An 8,770-nucleotide genomic window follows, 5' to 3' on the forward strand; every position below is an offset into this window, starting at 1 on the left:
TAATTCAGTTCAATGGTAACCTAGCAGATATAGGCTAAGGCTGAAGTTTTTATTAGCAAAAAATGTGCAAAGTTCCTTTTTTGTTTTTACTCTTCCCGCCCCTCCAAAAATAAAAAATACTTATCATTGATCTGCAGTTGATCTGCAGTATCACAGCATTAAGGATTAGTTGGAAAGGACTGCTCCTTCACATGATCCTGAGGTTGGTCTTTTTGTTTTTAAAACCAGTAACTGTGTTAAGATGGCAAGGTAGTTCTTACAGGAGCTCTTTGATGTTGGCACAATTTTTATTCTTCCTTTTGTTTGACTCCTGCAGTTGATTTTCTTTTTGCTTTATTAAAGTATTCTTCACTTTTATTTTAAACCAAATGCTAGCTTTTACTTTATGCCATTGAGGTGTTTTGATTAGATCCTCAACTGGTACAAATTGACATAATTCCATAGCTCTGCGGGCTTCTCTAGGTTTACCTCTGCTACCTGTGCCTTTGTGTGTTACACTCCAGACAAAAATAAACTAGTGCACTAGGTTCACCTTATCAGACAAATAGATTGTCAATGTCGTGATTTATCCTGAATAGCAGATGTTTTCTAAAAGAAGTTTTCTTTAAAATGAGAGGGTTAAAAATGACCTAATATACTGCAGCAAAATACTGAAGGCAATCAGTAAGACTGTTATTATTTCTTGAGATGGATGGAAATCTGCTATTTTCTACCTTCCCTTCCAATATCCCGAAAAATAATGATGTGATTTAAGAACATAAAGCTTGCAGCTCAATTGTGGCAATTTATGTTCCTGTAAACTTGATGTAAGCCTCAGCAGCCAATTTTTTTACTGCATATTGTAAAGGACGGTGTCTCAAAGGTCATAGCAATTTCCACAATTTTACTTTCAAATTTTTTTTTTTTAAGTTTTTCACGGGAAAGTGTTGAGATTTACCTCTGACACAACCTACTTCTCTCAAAACTTGAACTGTCTATGAAGAATGGAAGGACTGCTTGATGAATGGGTTCTTTTCTGGGTAATACGATTGAAAGACAAACCTCACATCATAAGGAGATATAATGTACCCGTAAACACATTTCAATTCCAAAGTGGAAATGGTAAGCAACCTCTTGCTCTAACCTTTCCTCTCTCTTCACTGAATGTACTGTTTTCAGATTCTGTTGAGGAGTGTGTCTAATTCATTTTTCCAGCCTAGTGAGACTTGCCCTGAGACATTCCCTATTTGCTCTCTTGCTGTGACTGGAGTCACATTCCCAGTGAGAAGTCAGCTCAGTTCCAGTGATTATCTCTGCTGCGTGAGCATGCCTGGACCCGGGCGATGGCCTGAGAGGATGCCTGCTCATGCTGAGAACATAGTTTAACAGTATGTTAATAAATACAAGGAGAATGTGTTATGCAAACAAAGGCACATGGCCTAAAGGCAAATCCCTGAGCCCCCAGAGATGCAAAAAGAGTAAGAGAACAAGGGAATAGTACTACATTTAAGGAGCAGCCTCATTGTAAATGCGCCTAGATTTGCAGTGGGGAGAGTTAACTTGAAGTGGGGAGAGTTAACTTGAAGACACACTGCCTATCATTTTCTTTTGCCCTTCCTTTGAAGATCATTAGAGTTAGCATTAAGAGGAGTTATATGGATTAAAGGCAGCTAGGTCTGTTCTCACTTCTCGACGAAACAGTTATCATCACAAAGCAGCATACCTTCAACTGGCTATTAATTAAATTCCACTAAAGTCCCTAAAAGGTAGTTGATTTTAACCTTAAAACTTCACTGCTTGCCTGCGAGAGACCTTCCACTTATAGGGTAATATTGAAATGGAGCCTTCCAGTTACCGTGCGTAACTTTTGAGCAATCACATTTTTTTTCCTTAATCTGAACTATAACAAAGGATCAGCGCCTTCTTAAATTCTCTACATCCCCGCCAACACTAAACTTAGAAACTGGCTCAGGTTCTTCAAACAAGCTAAAATGTCACCACTCTCCCCTTTTCTTCACCTTCCCTCATCCCTATGCCAATTTTGCACTCCAGCCACACAGAGATATACATTAGAAAGTCTCACATGTTAATATGTCACTACAATACAGAAAACTGTTAATCTTAAAGGCACTAGAAAAGAAAAAGAAAAAAAAAAAAGATGCAGGACTGATAAGAAATATTCATTCAAGGCTGTTTCAAAATCAGAAAGAAAAAGCATAAGAAGTATCAGTACTTACAGATACTCTCCTCATTCTTCTGTTTTCATTAACATTTGTATAATTAATTAGAGTCCTCAGGGAAAAAATAACCAACATTTTATATACTCCTTTAGTTATGAAAAGCAATCAAGATCTATAATAGCCTCTCAGTTCTGAAGTTTAATGTGAGCTTGTATGAGTAAGAGAACCATAGTTGTTTTCTTTTTGCTTTTTACAAAAAAAAGAAAAAAGTAAGTTAGAAAAAATAATGACTTCTGGGACTAATGACATTCAAAAAATAGTAATTCTATGTCCCAGTCACAAATAATACATTTAGGACCCTAGGATGTATTAAACAACTTGTATTTTTCAGTTTAGAACTGTATCATTTACAAGCTAGTCAAATTGTGTCAAATACAACAAAAAATCCCATAGCATTCTAACATAATTTATAGCACCATGAGATAAATAGGAGGAGGGGGTTTTGTTGCCTTATGCTTGCTGTTTTAATCATATTCTGGGGATACAATTCTGCATGGAAGTGGCTGTAAATATGCCCATGCATTTCCAGCTCACGGAGGCAGTTACAATGCACATATTAAGGACAAGTTTTACAACCAAATGTGAGATGCAGATTGCTCTGATACCGATGAAGTTGCACATCTCTAAGGGTGGGATTAATCCCATCTAACTTTGTTCAAAAAACTAACCTCTATAGGGTGCCTCTATAGTCAATGGAGACAGCAAATCCAGTGGGGGATTCTCCCTATCTGCTTTGGACATCAATGTTTGTCTACTAATGGGCTGTCTGACACACTCCGCTGACTTCCAGAGTGTGTTGAAAAGGGATGCTTAGATTAGGCATCTAATTTTTAGACAACTGAAGTTAGCAAACCTAACTCCATGCTGCAGGCTGTCTGCACTGCAGTTAAAGCCGACTGCAAGGCGTTTTTTTTTTTTTATGAAAGCCTGAGCTGGGAACTGACCTGAGCCAGGGTACCACGAGGAGTTGGAGCCACTGCAGCAGAGGTTGCACTGTGAGTTTCTTGCCTGGGCACCTCCCCAGGACACCTGGCCACCCTGTCTGGGGACGGCAGCCACAGTCCCTGTGCTGATCTAACAGCTCGGGAGATTCAGGCTCCCTCCTCACCCTCTGCTCCCAGCTGATTCAGCACGATCCTTCTCACTGCTCCCTGTGCTGAAACGGCATGCTAAACTAACCCAGGGAAAAAAAAATTAAAAAAAAAAAAAAAAAAAAGGTGTAGGGAAGGAAGAGGAGAGGGAGGAATAGTATTCAACTGCTTACTAGGGAATTGAGGCAGGAGAAGACCCAGCACAGGGATGTCATGGGACCCTGTGGGCAGGAATAAAGGAGAGAAAAGCAGGAAGGAGTGAAGAAGGAGCTCCTTGTCAGTGTGGAGCCATTCAGCTGTTTTGGCTGTGTGGTCTGAGCAAACCCGAGTTCTCTGCCACCCAGCAAGCCCCACTACTGGTATCAAGACAAGCTGGTTCAAACGTAAACTCAAGTAAGTCTGCTGAGTAGCCAATTCACAGTTCTGCCTTAGGAATGGGCTGGGGAGCGTGGGTCAAGCAAGGTAAAGCTGTATTGAGCCCCACCTCTTGCAAAGTGCACAGTATGGCTCTGAGGATGGAAATCGGGATGTTCCATCTCTTGATGATGGGAGGGAAAATAGATGGGCACTGTAGCATCGAGTCAGCTAATTATCAAATCCCACTTTATTCAGCCTCCTTGGTCAACCAGTAGCTAGGGACTATGGAAAAGAATGCCCTTCATGAACTGTGTATACAAGAAAGCAACGTGACACATAGATAAATCCAGATACTTGAGCAAAGTATAGTTGCTGCCTGCGGGGCACAGTGACAAAGAGAAAATTATAGTCTGTGTTGGTTTTGCCGGAACATACAATGCACAGATTTTGTGCCCTCGTGCTCCAGATTGCTCTGCTTGTCTGACAAGGTGCACAGACACACTGGTACCAATTTACACATCTTTTTGCACAGAGGGATCCAACGCTGCATGGCACGTGTTTCCTACCGAGGCACTTCCCAACCACACCTGCAGTGCTGTAGCCCAGCTGGCAATCACTGACTGACTGACGCTAAAAGGCTGGTCTGTGATCATTCCTTCCCCTACATTGACACGCTGACATTTGCAGCAGTAACCATTACCTAGCATTGTACAAAACCACAGTGGAAAGGTTTAGGTATACTGCACTGCTGGTACAATTTACATCCAGCCTTTGAAACCTCCCCTCCTTACTCTGGTTTGAGGTAGAAAACAGAGCATTACAGTGCTGGATGGACAAAAGCTGAGAGTCTGTTATGCGCCTCAGAAAAGTCAAACTCACCACCTTGGCAAAGCGGTAGTTAGTAAAAATATTTATTATAATAATAGTGAACAGAGGAAAAAGTGCTAAGCAATCCCCCTTTCATAATCCTGATCCCAGGAGCTCGCGTTTCTCCCAGCGTATGCCAGCTGGGTGACTGGGGAGGTATGGCCTCACTGGCGGCTGTATCCCGTGACCTCCCTCAGCATTACTGCTCTGAACTCACTACCTCCTGCCCCACAACCAGAACTTGAAGGGACCGCGTGGGGCAGTAGCTGAAAAACAGCCAAGGACAAATTCTTGGGGCTCTTACAGCCCCTGAAAGCTCCTGCCCGTAGACCTCTTCAAGTCTTGTATAACCTGAGGCAGGGAACATTGCGCCCCGTTGTAAGTACTTGGCCCACCTTCCTGCTGTGTGACATGTTTGGCCATACTGTCTAGGGCAATCCACGTGGGAACCAGCGTGTGGGTTATTCTCTGGCACCGCTGCCAAGCTCTGTGTAGCTCAAATGACGTTTTTCAAGGATGCTGGAGAGTGAGCCGAACAAGCGCTTTTTTGGTTTGACCTGTCTCCTTGTCTAGTAATAATATATTAGTGATTATACATGACACTTACATAACATCCTCCATCTGAACTGCTTCACTACCCTGCGGAAAAAAAGGAATAGCCTCTGTCCTTACATTATTAAGGGGGAAAGCAAGGCAATGTAAGGAAAGATGTGGTGACAGAGCATAGCTCAAGAGCACACCAGGCAACAGGACCCACAGCCAGTCCTGAGCCTTAACTCTTTACTTCTCCCATCCCACCTTGCATTCACAATCTTCCTCACAATCGCCCTCTCCCCACCACCTCTCTTCTCTTGTTTTCCCAGTAAAATTTTACCACATTTACATGGTTATTAATTGTTATTATTTTCTTCCTCAAGAAGAGCAGGGGATGGATGCTTCTTCCCACCTGGCAGGACTTTTCTCACTTTGAGCTACTCTCAAAAGCACAGACAGAACAAATGAGTACAGGGAGTAGAAAGAAAAAAAAAAAAAAAAAAAAAAAAGAGGAAAGTTAGGAATCATTGGCAGTGCCCAAAACTGTCTCACTTGCCTGACAGACCTACCAGGGAAATCTTGCAGTTCTGCATCTGAGGAATATTTATATTTGGTAGAATGACAGGATGACAGAAGGCCCAAAGTGCAAGCTCACAGGGCAGCCAAGAAAGCATTAGTTTCCCCACCAACACAGGTCAACATGGGACACATTCCACAGAATATGACCCTAATTCAGCTGTACGATGGTCCTTCCAAGACTATAGTCCACGAACCAAAGCATAAGAACATCTTAGTACAGGTCCCACTAGAACAGTCCAAACATGCATTAACTTGGGTGCCTGAAACCTGAATATTACCGTAGGCAGCCAAATAATTGGGCTTATTACCAGGCGTAGTGAAAGCTCTCAGAATTTCAGCCTTCATTTTCTTATACTGGAAAAAATAAGAATCAGTACTTATGCTCTGCAGGGCTTAGAGTACATATAGATTAAGATGCTAAAAACTTCCATAAATTTAAATCACCTGCTTTCCTTTGTATTATTTCAGTCAGAAAAAAACCCAACCAACCCAAAAAAACCCAAGAAAGAAATTCCATTGTTTTGAACCAAGAATGATACCCACTTTTGCAAAGAATCCTTTAAGTACAGCCTCAGATGTTGTTTGAATATAGACAAAACTGCACTTCGGAAAATCAGTCCAGAAAAGACTTTCTCAGGCCTTTTCTTTCTCTCAGTATAGTCCACACAATGAGATTTGCTCTTGTCGAAGAGGCACGGTAGATTTCAAGTTCTCTTTCACTCACAGCAGATCGGCCAGTGTGTTCAGCTAACTTGTTATTTGTTTTTTATTTGCAAAGGACAGCATCTGGTACTTAATCTCCAGAGTAGAAGGAACCATTTACACAGATCTGAGATCGCTTTGTGACAGGTGCCAAAGAGTTATTTCCAGAGCCTTGTGAGCTGACCATATGCTACATCTTTCCCCAGCTGGAATAAAGGCATTCAGCCATCATATAATTCATCAGCAGCATAGGATAAATAGATAAATAACTGATAAAATTACACTATATATATGTGTCTGTATATTTATGTCTCAAACAAACTATGCAGAAAACTGCATGCAATATAATTACTATGCAAAAACTATGGTTCAGCATTTAACTCAAAAAACATGTAAAGATCAGGTTGAATTTGCAGTTTTGCAGTGCAATGCATCAAATAAAATAGGCATACCCCGATACCACTTCTTTCATATAGTCTGTGTTCAGTGTTACAACTCATAACAAGCCTGAAACCATATTTATAAAAAAGTCTCTACCAAGATGGACAATGGGAATAATTCACTGAATATTCAGTGGAAATAATAATAAAATCAGTAAAATATTCAATAACCAAAGTGCTATTTTAGTCTGATGTTAACGAAGTTCATGTCCCAAAACTGAACTATTAGAAGGAGAGGAACAGATGTCTGGATGCTAAGTTTTTACTCGTGGGAAGTGGTGAGTAGGACCATACAAAAGACAGTCATGAGATTTCCCTCATCATCAGTTTTGCCCAAAAGTTCTGAACTGAGCTGAGGTACAGAAATTGTATGTAGGCCTTGATTTTTCCTAAGCAGCGGGTGGTCCTGTGGTCTGACCTCAGCCATCCATATTCCTTAATGGAAGGGAGAAAAGATGTATCCACGTGTTGCTCTCCTGGACATCAAAATCCCTCAATAGTACAAGGAGTTATATCTGGGCAGCTATTTCTATCACTTTTTCAGAGGCACTGCCTGGGATACAAAACTTTACTACATTTTTTTAGAAGATCTGGAGAAGAAAAGGAAAGGATTTAAGAGTCTCCAGGGCAAGAAAGAAAAATCTTGCCTCTCGTGATTGATGCTACACAAATGGTATCTCGTATACTTCGTAATCTCTAGCTCTAATTCCAAAGACTGAGGTAAACTGGAAGAATCCTTTGAACCATGGGTGGCCAGTGATGATGGGAGGGAGAGGATAAGGAACAGTTCAGACAATCCAAGCAAGCCTGCAGGAGTTTATCCAGAGCCATTCCCCACAAAAAGGCTTTTCAGGATCTGGACTGTGTAACTAGCATAAGCCCAGCACTGATGGGTTCAGCCATCATTAATTTCCAGCCGTTTGGGAATGGGTGATTATTTGACAGTAAGACGTGATCTGAGAGAGGTGCTATTATAATGTGGAGAGAGCAGCTATTCTTGTACTGCAGCAGAGAGCTAATACAATGGCAGAGCAGTGTGACTGTGGTAAAATTCACGGGGGAACAGACTTCTTCCCAGGGCTCAAATTATCAGCACATTTTCATTGCTGCCTCCAGAAAGAGACATGTAATGCTGTCAGACGCTGTTGAGTTGGGAGTTTTTAAAAAGAGATGGAAGTGTATGCATTAAAGAAACCAATATTTACACAAGGACAATCCTCTCATGAAATATAAATGCTGGAATTCTGCTGGTTACAGTCCTTATTTTGAGATTTTACATGAGGGCAGTAAACTGAAGAGGATGCAATGCTCCCTACCCACTCACGATTTTGATTATCATGTATGAATTTTAAAGAGGATGGGTAAAATCCAATCAAAGCCCCACTTATAGATGCTTGTACTTTATAATCCTGTCCTTGGTACACTCATCCTCAGTCCGAGCAAAATAACTCCAATTCACGCTACAGTTCCTGAAAAGGAATGTGACTTTAATGAAATAAAAGGCTCATCATGCCAAGCCCAGGTTGAGAATAACACCCTATCCTGTTGCCATTACAGACAAAGACAGAAATATATCAAAGTCTCCTAGACACTTAAAAGAGAATAGGAAATAAAAGGGACGTGTCCAAGCAGTGCTGGTGGCAGGTGTCGGAAAGTGAACATCAGCAGGATCAAATAGGAGAGTTTTTCTCTGTTGCTTCTTGAAAGGAAATAAAAAACCCAAGACCCATAGGTTTTTATTAAATACAAAGGAAAATTAGATTAAGGTAACACTAAAGGAAGAGCCTGAGGGTCCTGCAGCATGGGCTTGCAGAGCTTAGCTTCCTTGCCTCCCAGGACACAGTACAGAGTATTTGGCATCAAGTCTTTGCCAGAATTTCCCTATGGACTACCTGAAAGAGCTTCTGGGTGGGCTGGGAGATATATCAAAGCTGTTCAAGGTGCACAAGGTACCTTTTATTCCCTTCACCTTGGTACAACC

The sequence above is a fragment of the Rissa tridactyla genome, chromosome 2 (assembly GCF_028500815.1).
Source record: "Rissa tridactyla isolate bRisTri1 chromosome 2, bRisTri1.patW.cur.20221130, whole genome shotgun sequence".
Classification (NCBI taxonomy): domain Eukaryota; kingdom Metazoa; phylum Chordata; class Aves; order Charadriiformes; family Laridae; genus Rissa; species Rissa tridactyla.